The following is a 14683-nucleotide window of genomic DNA, read 5'->3' on the forward strand; positions in this document are numbered from 1 at the left end:
AAATGGTCAATTTTTTTTCAGATGGTATAAGAATGTCATTTGGTCTTGATAAATGTGCAAAAGCAACCTTTAAAACAGGAAAGCTGAAGAACCAAGAAAACATCAGTTTGGGACAGGAATGTGATGTAAAAGAACTTGAGCAAGAGGGTGTCTATAAACATTTGGGAATTGATGAAGGATCAATAATAACATATGAACAAATGTAAATAAAACTCAATAAGGAATATTTTAGAAGACTAAAATTAATACTGAAAACAGTGTTGACATCAAGGAACAAAGTCCACTCTATAAACCGATTTGCTTTTCCTGTCCTAGCTTACAGTTTTGGAGTGATTGACTGACTTAAACATGGTGGATAGGTTAGACAGAAAATTAAGAAGGATGCTTCATGCTCATCAAATGATTTATAAAAATCAGTGCATACCATACCATATATAATTCCATGTTCTGAAGGAGATATGGGCCCCTTGAAATTGCTTACATGTATAGATCTGCAGTCATGGGACAACATTCATATCTGTTGACCTCACAAGTCCCAAATGTAGTGAAAGTTTTGAAACATGAGGAGAATAAATCTAAAAATGCTTCCCTGCTTAGTTTAGCAGAAGCATATCGGCATAAAGCGGGAATGGAAGTCATACCCCAAAGCAGATAAAAATCTGGCAGCAACTGAGTGTGCCAAAACAATAAAAGAAAGACTATAAGGGGAAAGATCAGATGAGATGGTGAGAAATGTAGAAAATGCATAAATATAGTTGCAAGTATAGAAACTCTTGGAACAACCTCATGCTGATTAGGATTAGACCCAGGAATGGTTAAGGAGAGGTGAATTAAAACCATAAGAAGAAAGGTTAATAATGGTGGCCCAAAACAGTGGACAACATACACATTGGCTTCCATTGAACATGTGGGAGAAACAGAGAAAAGTAGGTTTTGTAAAACAGAATTGGAAACAATCACACAACTGTATATTGAAAGGCATTGTATTGTGGCAAGACTGTTGCACTGGGGAATGTGCAAACATTATATTATTGAGATAGATGAAAATCACTGGAAACATAAGCCACAAAGCATCATAGAAAATGATGAAGTTTATATCACGAGATCATCCATTACCAACAGTTCAAAAATGAGATGCGAGAAAAACAGATATAGTCGTCCATGAAAAGAAGACAAAAGTAGCATTGATCATTGAAATTGCTACACCCACTGACTACAGTGTCTTACATACAGAGAGATACAAAGTCATAAAATACCAGGATTTCCAGGAAGAAACGAGGGCAATGTGGAAGAAGGATACCCAGACAGTTCCAGTAGTGGTAAAAAGAATTTACAATCGCATTTAGATATGTTACAGATACATGTAACTCCATACAAGTTGCAGAAGGAGTCATTGCTGGCCACACTGTGGTTGCTGAGAAGACCACTTCTGTGTAACATCAAAGATTGAAACAAAGCTAATTTCATGAACTTTAATTGTACTTTGACTTAAGAATGAGGTCCATTCCTGTCATGGTATTAGAAAACCAAAATACTTGCATTAATTAAAAAAAGTAAGAGATAAACCAGTTTGGCCAGCTCAGGTACATGGGGTGTAGATGTTTTCAAGTGTGACAGATATACTGTGCACCAAGACAGACAAGCAAGGATCTGTAGTGCTAGAAGTGTCTGATGTAATGGTTTGACAAGGGAGATGCATAGCCTGAATCCTTCCTTGTTAAAATAGTATACCTGCTATCTGGTCAACCAGGGACTTCATCAGACTGCTCCTAGCTCAAGGTCCTTTGGCTATAAAAGTGCTACAGTCATGAACAAACAGACATCTGCATTTCCTATTCAAAATATTGAAATGACTGAGGCATACCACAGTTAGACATTGTCTCTGAACTCAAGCACTCCAGGCATTATACCAGACTTGTTTTAATGAAAGTCTTAGGCTCCTGTACATGGCCACTGACATGACTTCACAAACTACTGTGGATATAGGCATACCTCCTGGGCAGTGTCAGTGGCTCAGCAAGTAGCATATTCACCTTTGGTGTTGGAAACCAAAAATAAAGTAGGTCTTACTCTCACCATAGGAAACTGGATTAATTTTCCCTTATGAAAACCACTGTGCAGTATTGGGGTATTGCTCTCCTGAGTATGCTGACCTTTGGATAAGATGTTAAAGAGTGATCCTACCTGCCTTTGTTATCTGCAGCTCAGGGAATGCAAAAGATCTTGTGATACTTATTGAAAAGATTGAGGGAATTTCCCAAGAATTTGGCCAAATTTCTCTTAGTCAGAATGTACCAATTCAGGTTTCCCTTGAAAAGTGGCTATTGGGCTCATGGAATGGTAAATAAAGGGAAAATAAATAAGTAAACAAGTACATAAATAAATGAATATACAGTATGCTAGATCACAACACTAAAACCAGAACATTGTGTGCTGTTGTTGATGTTAACATTCTTCAGTTATTTCACTGGAATGTGCAATGCTGGCTGAAGTTTTTATTGCATATATTTATTTGTTTGTTTGTTTATTTTTTTTTTACTGTCAACAGGATTGACCCAAAGGATTCTGTTCTTATACTCATTTGACCCATTCATTCCACCATCAGGACGCGAGAACTCAAGACTATTCATTCTCCATTGGAGGTGAAAGTTGTGTAGTAGGGAGTGGGCCAATGTACAGGTACTGTGAGCTGTCCTACATCTAACACCCTGCAACAGTCTTGTGAATTCCACTAGAGTTGCCTTAGGAGGTGTATGTACAACTACACATTTAAGCAGCACACCTCCTGCATAGGGCTCAACTTGCTCTTACTGCTACAGCAGTTGGCACTGCCAATAGGTTCATAGGTTCATAGGTTGATACTAGGCTATCTGTCCTAGGGCATTTATAAGCCTAGCCAGAGCGTGTTTGGCTTTCGCCACCCTTTTAGATTAGTTGACTGTGCCTCTGTATAGTAGGTCAGAGAAGGTAGCCCTTTTAAGGTTTGTTTACTGTACCTCTGTCAAGCAGCAACACAGAAGAGATCCCAGGGGTAAACTTACAATCTCCCATCCATTCGTCAAGATTTCTCTTGAAGAGGGTCAGTGAGGGGTTCTGCCTGACATGGATTGGGATTTTGTTCCAGAGTGAGGGGAGCCTCTGGGATATGAATCTGTCCCTCCAGCATGTCCTATTTATTTCTGTGCTGAGGTTCAAGTCCCTAGAGTGTGTAGCTGTAAGGGATTTAGATTTCCTGAGGTGAAGCATGTCCATTAATTCTGGGTTGGACATGGCTTTATACGTCAGACACAGATTGCCTCTGAGTAGGCGGTACACAACTGAGTAGAACTGGAGTTTCTTTAGCTGAACTGCATAGGGCATCTGTTTGTTTGAACGGGGCATTGTACTCAACTATGGGCCTGATAAGTGATGAGTAGAGGGGCACAATGACCTCTCTTGATCTAGATGTGAACCCTTTCATGATAAGATGGGCTATATAGAAGGTCTTTCTAACCACTTTGGCAACATGATTGTCAAAGGAGAGATTGCTGTATACTTGGGTCCCCAAGTCCCTAATTACTTCTTCCGTACTTAATGGATTACTACCTATGTGGTAATTTGTGGGCACTTTGTTTTTTCCAAAGGGGATGACTATGCACTTTTTGGCATTTGATTAGTGAGCCAAGCTGCCTCTGTTTCCCATGATGGATGAGCAAGTGCTGGCCACTGATTCCCATTATCACCACACCTGGTCTCTACAGCACCTGTGCTACAAGTCAAAAAGTGCTTATCTTGGTTGAAGATAGGAATTTCCCCCTTTGCACCATGGGACTGAGTACACTGATTGAATTCCTAGTATATTATCACTGTTTATTCTTATACACATTTGTTTTTTTAATAAATTATTGCCATTATGCTATGCCTTTTTCTTCCTTATACAAACACAAGAGTCACATTCTAAGTGTACCCTCATAGGAATCCTGCTCAGTGATATCATCAGGTCAAAGCAATGTGTCTTTGTGATGCTATCAGTATGTGACATGTAAATTATAATCTGTAACAGAGATAGAAGAATTGTATGCACTTAGCAAAAATGTCTGTAACTGATTGTAGTCTAGACAATCAGTTTCTTCTTGAAAGATTTAGAACTAAATTAAACAAAACATGAAAAGCATGTGAACTAGTCAAATACAATCTCAACAATATTGCATGTGAATTAGTTGTGGAAATTCAGAATAGGTTAAAGGGATTAGATGAAGTAGATCAATCACCGAAAGAACTATGGACAGAATGTGTGATATTTTCTCTATTCTCTAGTCTTCTACTTCTACTGGGCCACCTTTCTTCCTACCACAACTCTATAAAGCTCTCAACATATCTCCAACCACCTATTCATACATTTAGGAACGCCCCTCACCTTTACTCCAAATATAGACTCATCATCTCAATTTCATCTCAAATCAAAACAAAAGTAAGTGGAAAAATACTGTCCAGAAAACAAGTAGCAGTAATTCCCCAATATACTAAAATCCTCATGTGAGGAGACATTCATCCTATACTTGACTCCACCTATCACAATGAACATCTAGACAGTTCTTTACCACACACTACTCTGCAATACAATGGCCAACCTCCAGCCCCAATAATCTAACTCTTGCTGCCATAAATTTTAAAAGCATAAGAAATAAAACTGCTGAACTACATGCCTGGATTATTTAACATAAGCCTGACATTCCCACTGTAACTGAACTTGTCTTAAACCCAGCATAAATAACTCCACAATTATACCTTCAGGCTATAGTATCAGCCATAATGGCCATATAAAGGGGAAAGGTGGTGGTATTGCTTTAATATTTCCAAACAACTACCACACTTCTCCTTACAACAATCAATACCAAAATTCCATTCAGCAAAGCTTCTTATTACTTTTCTGAAATTAAACAATTATAAACAGATATGTAGTATTTTGCTTTATATTTCTCCTGATGACAGCTATACTGGAAGATATCCTACAATGGATATCCATAACAATTCCAAAATACCACTAGGTGATGTGAATGTTAGTTCGTTGGATATAAACTCTAACTCCGCTGCATCTAGTGTGAACATATTTGGTTTCAGTCAACTAATTAATAGCCCCCACTCATTACAGCAAGAATTCTATATTAGACCGGATCTTTGTATCAAACCCTAACAAATACGTCACCTCAGGTACAATGTCTGACTGTCTTAGTGATCATGTCTCAGTCTATACAACCAGATGCTAGCCCAAGATACTGGGCTATGCTCATGTTGGTTTATAAAGACCATTGGACATGTGGGAGAAACAGATAAATGTAGGTTTTGTAAAACAGAACTGGAAACAGTCCAAGACCTCATTGCTGGTTGTGACATACTAATGGCAGAAGGACTGTATACTGAAAGGCATAATAATGTGGCAATACTGTTGCACTTGAGATTGTGTAAACATTATAGTACTGAAGTAGCTGAAAAACACTGGAAAAATGAACCACAAAGCATCATAGAAAATGACGCGGTCTATATCACACGCGATCACTCATTACTAATTGTTCAAAAGATAGATGTGAGAAAACCAGATATAGTGGCCCAAGAAAAGAAGACTGAAGTAGCATTGATCACTGAAATCACTACACCCAGTAACTACTGTGTCTTTCGTACAGAGAGAGAGAAAGTCATAAAATATCAGGATTTGCAGGCAGAAATGAGAGCAATGTGGAAGAAGTGATCTATATTATATGCTCAAAGAGACCTTTCTTTGAACATATCATCATCAACACCTAAAGAGCGAATTGTCTAAAGCATGAACGGCCACATCCTCACATTCTTTCCTTGAGAAAAAATTCAGTTGGCCGTTATCAGGAATTGCCCTTTTCCCTAACATAGAGCAATCTCAAAATTAGTATATTTTGTTAGGGGGGGGGTGTGGGGGCAAAGCCCCCTACTTGATTAAGGTTTTGAAGTTTGTGATGATTGTGTATGGCCCTGTGAATTTTCTTCGTGAGGAAAAAATTTGTGGATGTGGCCATTCGCACTTTAGAGTATTTGTTCTTTAGGTGTCGATGATTATATGTTTGAAGGAAAGTCTCTTTGAGCATATAATAGAGACCCAAAAGAAACATGCCCAGACAGTTCCTATAGTAGTAGGAGCAATAGGTCTTATAAAAAGGAATCTACAATTCTATTTAAATATGTTACCAATACATGTATCTCCATACGAATTGCAGAAGGAGTCATTACTGGTCACATAAGGGGTTCTGTGAAGAGCACTTTTGGCTGACATCAAAGATTGAAACAATACAAATTTCATGAATTTTAATCATACTTTGACTTGGGAATGGGGCTCATTCCTGTCATGGTAATAGAAACTAAAAGACTTGGAGAAATTAAAAAAAAACATACATCTCATACACCCACGTCGGACACCAAGATCTGGCTTTCCTCGATGGCCTTCTGTCCTTTTCCAGGAACAGTGCACCCACCACTGGTTTGCTCCTTCCAGGTAGGACCCTTAAGCTGATAACCAGAAAGGCACTAAGGTAACATAACAGGTAAAATCACAAACCCTTTATTGTCCAGATACAAAATGTAAACATAAATGTAGAAAAACTGTAGAAAGCTGTGGAAAAAACTGACTAAAATATTTTTAGATTCAATTTTCTTGTATATAACTTTAGATTAATAAGTACTTTACTGATGTCATATTTGAAGTCAGGGACAAAAGATAAACCTTTTTTCAATAAACTAAGATGACTGTCCGTGATCTTCAAACTAGAGAAATTGTAGACATAAAAGGAGTCATCCCCTAAAATGGTAGGACCCTCCTTGGTGTAGTTCACCAAGGATGGGTTCAGTATAATTTCAGGAGGATGTTGGGGTAAAACAACCAATGACTCAAAACAAAAGGCTGGGATATCTGTAAAAAAATTGGATGGAATGTTGTTGTAATAGTCATTCATCTGTGGTGCCAATTTTTGTTGTTGTTGGAGTTTGAGTTCAGATTCAAGTTGTTCCTCCTCTGTCCCCCACCCCTCCAATTGTTCCCTGTGTACCGCCCTAATCCCTAGGGTGGTCTCTGATACATCTGGTCTTGTGAGTTGCCTCGATTCCTCAGCCTGTCTGACCGTCTTAGTTGAGGTTGATTTTCTAAAAAAAACTTCTTCATCCTCCTCTACTACAAAGTGTGCCTCTTCAATTACCCCCTCCTCAGTTAAAATTGTATTTCTCCTTATGTCCCCTTCGTGATGATCATCCCCCCTAGTGTTAGGTAAGGGATAAGCTCTTTTTTCTTTGTACTCAGCAGTGTCCCTTAAAATCTTTTTCTGTTTTCTTTCCATACTTGTTTTAACAAATCTTTCAAGTTCAATTGTGATTTTGTCCAATCTACTTTTGTTGCTTTCAAAAAGTAAATCATTGGAAATGCTCTGCTTGAGGGTAAGTAGTTCATTTTTTAGAACACTAAGCCTGTTGTTGTTGTCTCTGATAATGATTTTCATTAAGTCCATCCCAGTTCTGTCAAAAAGTTCCAACATGTTTTTGTATGCCTCAGTGTTTGCTTCAATCCCCATGGGTATTCTATACACTCTCAAACCTTTAGGCACTTGGTTAAGTTCTAATGAACGTTCTAAAAAAACATTATCCATCAGAAGCAATTTGTATTTCCTGACTAACTTCTCAAATCTAAATACCTGAGTGTTGAATGTCCCAGGCTTATCTGGTCTAAAAGTGTCACCTAAAACTGTCGGGATCAAAATAACTTTCCATGTCAAACAACGGTCCTGCTGGAACACTGCTCATACCCACCCCTCCTCTGCTGTTGTTGTTATCCAACCTGGGGTTGTTGTTCCTTTCCACTCTTAGTATGTCCGTGTTCACTTGCCTTTCCCCAGAAGTCCCTGGTGGTGTATGCATAGTAAAAAGCTCCACTTGTGTGTCTGTTAAACTCACATCTTTAGCATTGTTTTCAATAGTCTTGTTAGCCTGCAACAATGTAATAATTTGTCTGGAAATTTCCAAATATTGGACCATTAGTTGTTCCATTATATATAGAAAATATATGCCTAATTAAAGCAAAATAGAAAAGAACGTAAAGGTGATATAGATATATAACCTTTAAGTGCAACCAAAACACTTAAATTATCTGTTGATAATGTTAAAACCAAAGAACATTCATAATGTAATTTGCAAATGAGTGAAGCTGGCTTAAAACACTCAGAATAGTGTTTGTGTGGACATCAATTTTCCATCAACTCTATTCCAACGTTTGTAAAATAAAACAAAGCAGTTGTGAAATAAACCAGCTCACAAAATTGCACTTACAATAAACCAATATTCAAAAACATGTAGGTTGCTTGATAACTATGATAGCAGCCTAAAATACAACTCCTAATCATAAAAGCTATGTTGCTTCAAAGCTGAAACTACTGAAACATCAATAAGCACAAAATCAGTCCTATGAAAAAGTCCTCTTTAAACAGCAAATGTAAAACACAAAAATAGTTCTTCAACCTTGTTTTAAATGATGGTTATTGTTCGAAATAGTACCTTACTGTGTTGCTAAACAGGTCGCTTCAAAGGAACCTCTGGTTACTTCCTCGTTATGCAAAATAGAAGCCCGTGCTATAAATGGAGCCGTTGAGCACGCCACAAGATAATCCAAAAAAGAAAAGTTTTGCTATTATCACATAACCACCACAAAAACAATGAATTTAGAGTCAAAAGTTTGTGGTATAAAACCTTCGCTTCCTTTACGTTGAGGATAAAATGAATGAAAGTGAAATAAACAGTACGTACCTGAGCAACAACACATTCCAAGCCGATAGCACGTTCTCTACGTGAATAACCTAACCAGGAAGAACAACAGTTTAAAGTGGAATTGTGTGCTCAAAATAAAAGCAGTATGCCACAAAATAAAAAACTGATAAAATTTATTAGGCTCCTCCAAAAAAGCCAAACTAAGTCAAAAAAACAAGTCAAAAGCTGACAAGAGAGGCTGGTCTTTTAAAAAAAAAACAGTGCTAGAAACTGTTGAGCCTGTCAATAATTCTAATGTAAAAAATACTGAGTATTCAATGATCCAATGAAACCATTGGTTAACCTTGGTAGCTGTTCAGCTCAAACCAAGGACTAAAAAGATCTGGTCAAACTGGTGGTGTATCCAATAGGTCGCCAAACTCGATGGCCAGGTAAAAAAATTGTTGGTTAACCTTGGTAGCTGTTCAGCTCACACCAAGGACAGGACCAAATGCAGCACAAAGCACTGATTGTAGCACCAAATAATGATTGTCACAACCATGAAAAAGTAAATCTCTTAGCAAAAATCCTTCACTATAAATTGCCAAGCCGCAATAAAAGGTTTCAAGTGACAACCCCTGTATTGTTACCAAGTGCCAACCAACTCCAAAAAATGCAAAATACTGATAACCAGAAAGGCACTAAGGTAAAATAACAGGTAAAATCACAAACCCTTTATTGTCCAGATACAAAATGTAAACATAAATGTAGAAAAATTGTAGAAAGCTGTGGAAAAAACTGACTAAAATATTTTTAGATTCAATTTTCTTGTATATAACTTTAGATTAATAAGTACTTTACTGATGTCATATTTGAAGTCAGGGACAAAAGATAAACCTTAAGCTCAGGATCATGATTTTCAGCCAGCCTCCACACCTGTGTGAGTTTAGGCTATCTGGAAGGAGGCGCCAGAGTGGTGACATGAAGCGGTGACCAGAGACCTCCTCCCATGCTGGAGGCCTCGCTGCCTAGGAGTGCTCAGACCTCGCTCTCTCCCTCACCCTGCCAGACCCTGATGATGTAGATGAATGGGGAGGACAGGCATTGGGTGGGATGGATGAGGATGGGTCTACCCTCCTCATGAGGGTGTGGAGCCCATCCCACTGACTGAGACAAAAGCTTGGCTCGAAGGTTGACTTTCAATAGATTGCAGCTTTTTGCTGCTCTGATATGTATAAAACCCTGATCCAGAATCAGGTCATCTACAAATGATTTAGCACCTGGCTCCTCATGAACATGCGGTGCACTGCTGGAGAGAGGTGGGCATTTCCGTCCATGCTCTGACCTAATAACAAGCAGTGCTCCTTGCCAACCTTGTGGCTGGCTATCCCTGGCTAACCAGAGATCTGCAGTGCTGCAGTATCATTACATTTATGTGGGATTCTGACTTAGAGGCATTCAATCATAATCCCACATATGGTATCTTCACACCATTGGTTCCTCAGCCAAGCACATACACCAAATGTCTGAACCTGCAGTTCCTCTTATACTGAGCAGGATTACTGTCACAACAACACAATATCAGTAGGGTAAAACTAACCTCATGATGGTCTAAATCCAGTTCATGTTCTCTATTAGTGGGACAACAATCCAATGCTTGGTGAAATTCTGCTTCACAATGATAGGAAAAACCAACATCAAAGGATCAAAAAATGACATCACTATGAATGCTTGGCCACCAAAAGACAGTTATCCCTGTGGTAACGTTTCTGACAACTCCTACTTAAAACTCAAAAAGCCAGAAGGTTTATGAGGCCCCACTTTCAAAATCTGTATTCATACTGAAAATCAAGATCAAGCGAGCTTTTGCTCTTCTGTTCCACAGGATGTTTTTCTCCTCCCTGGGCTCACCTTAGGACACCTGCATTACTCTGTGACATGTGTACTGCCCCGGTCAAACTCCCCACCTGACACTGTCCTCAGAGCAGTTTGTTCCCAGATGCCCAGGTACTTGGAGCCATAAGTGAGAGCCCCAGTGGGACTGCCCCCCCCCCTGCCTCACAGGGTAACTGAAAAAATGATAAGAGTAGTGGTATTTCACCAGTGGCTGAGGCCTCTCACTTATTCTGCACCTCTCATGTCTCTTCACAGTGCCAGACTAGAGTCAAGTTCAAGAGAGTTTTCGTTCCCCCCTGAGTCTGCCCAGCTCATTCCCTTGGCTGTGGTTTTTCTAAATACTAAGTGGGGACAGTGGGAATCTGGTTCATCCATTCAAGAATGTCACTAATTAGATGACTAGGCATATGGCTACCTTAAGAGTGTCATAATTACCTGCAGTTCATTGAATTCCTTCACTTTGACATTCAGAGCACTGGGCAGAAATCATATCATGTTGACGCCAATCTCGGGCCTTCACAATGCTTTGTGTTAATTAATCAGTCACATTCCCCCAGTCTGCACCAGTTCTAAATCAGCTGCTAGCTGCCAGATGATGCAAGATGCCGGTCGGGATGGGCACCTGCTACAGCTGGGGTGATCCATAAGAAGGGCCCAGTGGACATCCAGAGTTGCTGCTGCCATCCACCCCTCCCCTGGGAGGGGAGCACAGAGATGGGGTGACAGCTCATCCAGCCACGGCGTGCACCGAATGCCCAAGCCAACCAATCCTGCCCATAGACTCAAACCTTATCCCAAAGTTACATATCTGGCTTGCCAAGTTCCTTAACCTACATTGTTCTAACATGCCAGAGGCTGTTCATCTTGAAGACCTACTGTGGATATGGGTATGGCCCAGCATGAGACTTACACCATCTCCCCTAGATTTTCAAGGGCCAGCGAGAGCTCACCTGATGCTGCCGGAACCGTGACACTTTCCAGAGTGCAGGCTCCTCTCTTGGTGTGAACCAATTCCAGGGTGCCCTGCCCTTTACAAAGAAATGAGAACACTCCCAAGGGTCCCTGCCCGCTTCCCAGGAATCATTTGAGTCACCACATAGGACAGCTGTGCTGGATTCTGGAATCTGAACCCATCTCCCTTTTGATCAGCCAAGGTCAACGGAGGCCATTGCCCATCCCTTCAGAGCAGTGCTTGCCTATCCCTCAAGACTGACTGAACCACGTTCAACTGCTGTTCACATGGAACCCTTCTCCACTTCAGTCTTCAAAGCTCTTATTTGAATATTTGCTACTACCATCAAGATCAGCACCCATGGCGGTTCCACCTGGGCCCTCGCCCTGGGCTTCAGTGCCACCACAGTGGCCCTTCTACTCATTATGGCATACTATCCTTGGCTCCCAGCACTGGCGAAGGCTGGGTATGGGCTTGACACTCCAGTGCCATCCATGATTAGGGCTAGTTGATTTAGCAGGTGAGTTGTTACACGCTCATTAGTGGATCCCAACTTCCAGGGACATCGTCCTGCTGCCTATATCAGCCAATACCTTTTCTGGGATCTGATGGGCATTGGCATTGGATGCCTTAACCCAGCGATTGTTTCATCTTGCAGCACCAGTTTTGCTTACTAAAAAGTGTCTCACTGGATGTTCGCATTCCATGCCTGGCTCCAAGCCAGTGAGTCAGGCTTCTTTCTCATTTAAAGTTTGAGAATAGGTTGAGATTGTTTTGGCCCCAAGATGTCTAATCATTTGCTTTACCAGATAAAACTGCATCCACTAAGCACCAGCTACCCTGATGGAAATTTTGGTGGAGGGAACCAGCTACTAGATGGTTCAATTAGACTTTCACCCCTATACCCAGGTTGGATGACCGATTTTCACATCAGAACTGCTACAGACCTTCACCAGAGTTTCCTTGGGCTTTGCCCTGCCCAGGCATAGTTTACCATCTTTTGGTTCCAACCAGGTGCAGTCATGCTCCACCTCCCTGACAGGATGGGAGAGATGGACCTGCAGTGTGCCCTCTGCATGGGCTGGGGGGATACTGCCATGGCCAGCATGCATTGGCTGTCACTTTTGTTGTACCATGGTGTCTCCTGCTCATACTTAGACTAGCGCACTTGATAGACTCCTTGGTCCATGTTTCAAGATGGGATGGGTGGGTCACAGATGTTGCCACCAACTTTGGGCACCCAAGATGAGCTCACCACCTCAGCAGCAGGATGTGGTTGGGCTGCACTTAGGACAGTCCGGCCCAGTTGACAGTCCCACCAGGAGCAGGGGTAGGTGTGGCGGCAGTTGTCTACCACAACCTCTGGCCCCAGCGAGAGCTGATGCCACGGGCTGTAACACTCCCCTCCAGGGAGGGGAACCACCTTCTATCTGGTCTTCCTGGCTGACACCGAGCTGGTCACTACTCACTGCTGCTGAGGAAGTCTACCTGATGCAGCCAGCACACCCAGGGATGGACCACACCCCTCCTAGGGGAAGGGGGATTCACCTTGCCTGGTGGCCAAAGTGGCCACTAAGTTGAATCCTCTGGGCAGACTGCATGGACTGCACCTGTTTACCTCTGAATGGTTTCATGCCCTCTTGAATTGTCTCCTCAAAGTTGTTTTCAACTTTCCCTTATGGTACTTGTCCACTATTGGTCTCATGCCAGTGTTTACCCTTAATTGGAGTTTACCAACCACTATGGCCTGCATTCACAAACAGCCCAACTCTGGGAATACCTGATCCCAATACACCAGGGGCCATCACAGGCCTCACACCATCTGTGGGCTTAGCCTTGATCACAAGGAGTTGGACCCCCCTGAGAGGCACCTGAGAGACAGACTTCCATATGCCACATTTCCAAGTGCCCATCATCCTGGTGGGGACTCATTGCTGGGCTCTTCACTCTTCACACGCCATAATGAGGGAATCCTGGTTAGTTTCTTTCCCTCCACTTAGTAATATGTTTAAATTTGGCGGGTTGCCACATCTGATCTGAAGTCACATTCTGAGTATGGTCAGGGGCAAGCAGCAGGAGTCACAGGGGTGGATGGATGTGTTGTCACCCCTCCTGTAGCCCATGCACCCACTCCCCCACCAGTGGGCTCTGGCAGCAGATGAGGAACAATGTGGCCCCATTGAGCGTGAACCAGGTGGGCAAATGTCAGGCCACACCCCCAGGAGGGCAGATGAGTGTTGGTACTACTGATAGCCTCCAAGGGCAGAAAAGACAAGCACCTATGCCCTCCTGTCTGCAGCATGGATGGACTTTCCAGCTTGGAGTGGCAGAGGCTCCTCTGCTCCATCTGCATCTCACCCTGGGTTAATGAGTTGGCCCATGATGGGCCCCCTCATCTCAATGGCTGCGCCCTCACCAGGGGAACACTCCCAGTGGTGATGGAAGTCACAATGACCATCAGACAGGTGTAGCCTTGGGAGTAACCTGAGGCCGCAAAGTGCTTTTGAATTGTCGATGATCAATTTGTCCTGCAATTCACATTAGTTCTCACAGCTAGCTGCATTTTTCATAGAAGCACAAGCCGAAAGACCCACCATTCAGAGTTGGACATTTCTCGCTCACATGCCATGGGCACTGCTGAGTGGATGGCATCTCACTGAAAGATGAGCAGGTGAGGTTTCATGGGCGTCATGTAGGGCACCCAACAGTGGTTACTGGCCCCATGCCATGGGACTGCAGGGAGTCCCATGGCAGCTGGCATCTGGCCGAACTGCTGACCTTCCTAGTCTTTGAACTAATGCTCTATGGGAGCAGGGAGTCATTCTCAGGTAAATGAAACTGAGATTGAGGGGAGAGGAAACCAGTGTACACCCAAGGGTGGCCCTGCATGTGCAGAGGGGAGGGTGTAGCATCCCCTGCCAGGACAGCATCCTCTCCACCTCCCATGTGGGGAGTCCATCACCTCCGGATCACGTGGTGGATAGCATCACTGGCTAGGCACCCCATCCATGGTGATCCCAGCAGGGCAGTGGAGGAGCACCCATGCCTCCCATCATGCAGACATGATCCCCCTGTCCGCTGCTGGGAGGTGAGGGGAATAGATGC

At 42.3% G+C, this 14683-nt stretch overlaps 1 pseudogene; it reads right to left on the reverse strand.

Moving 5' to 3' along the window:
• Positions 1-9902: 9902 nt before the first annotated feature.
• Positions 9903-13623, reverse strand: LOC122817624 (annotated as a pseudogene).
• Positions 13624-14683: the final 1060 nt, after the last annotated feature.

The sequence above is a fragment of the Protopterus annectens genome, chromosome 1.part1 (assembly GCF_019279795.1).
Source record: "Protopterus annectens isolate FY-2018-M chromosome 1.part1, PAN1.0, whole genome shotgun sequence".
Classification (NCBI taxonomy): Eukaryota; Metazoa; Chordata; order Ceratodontiformes; family Protopteridae; genus Protopterus; species Protopterus annectens.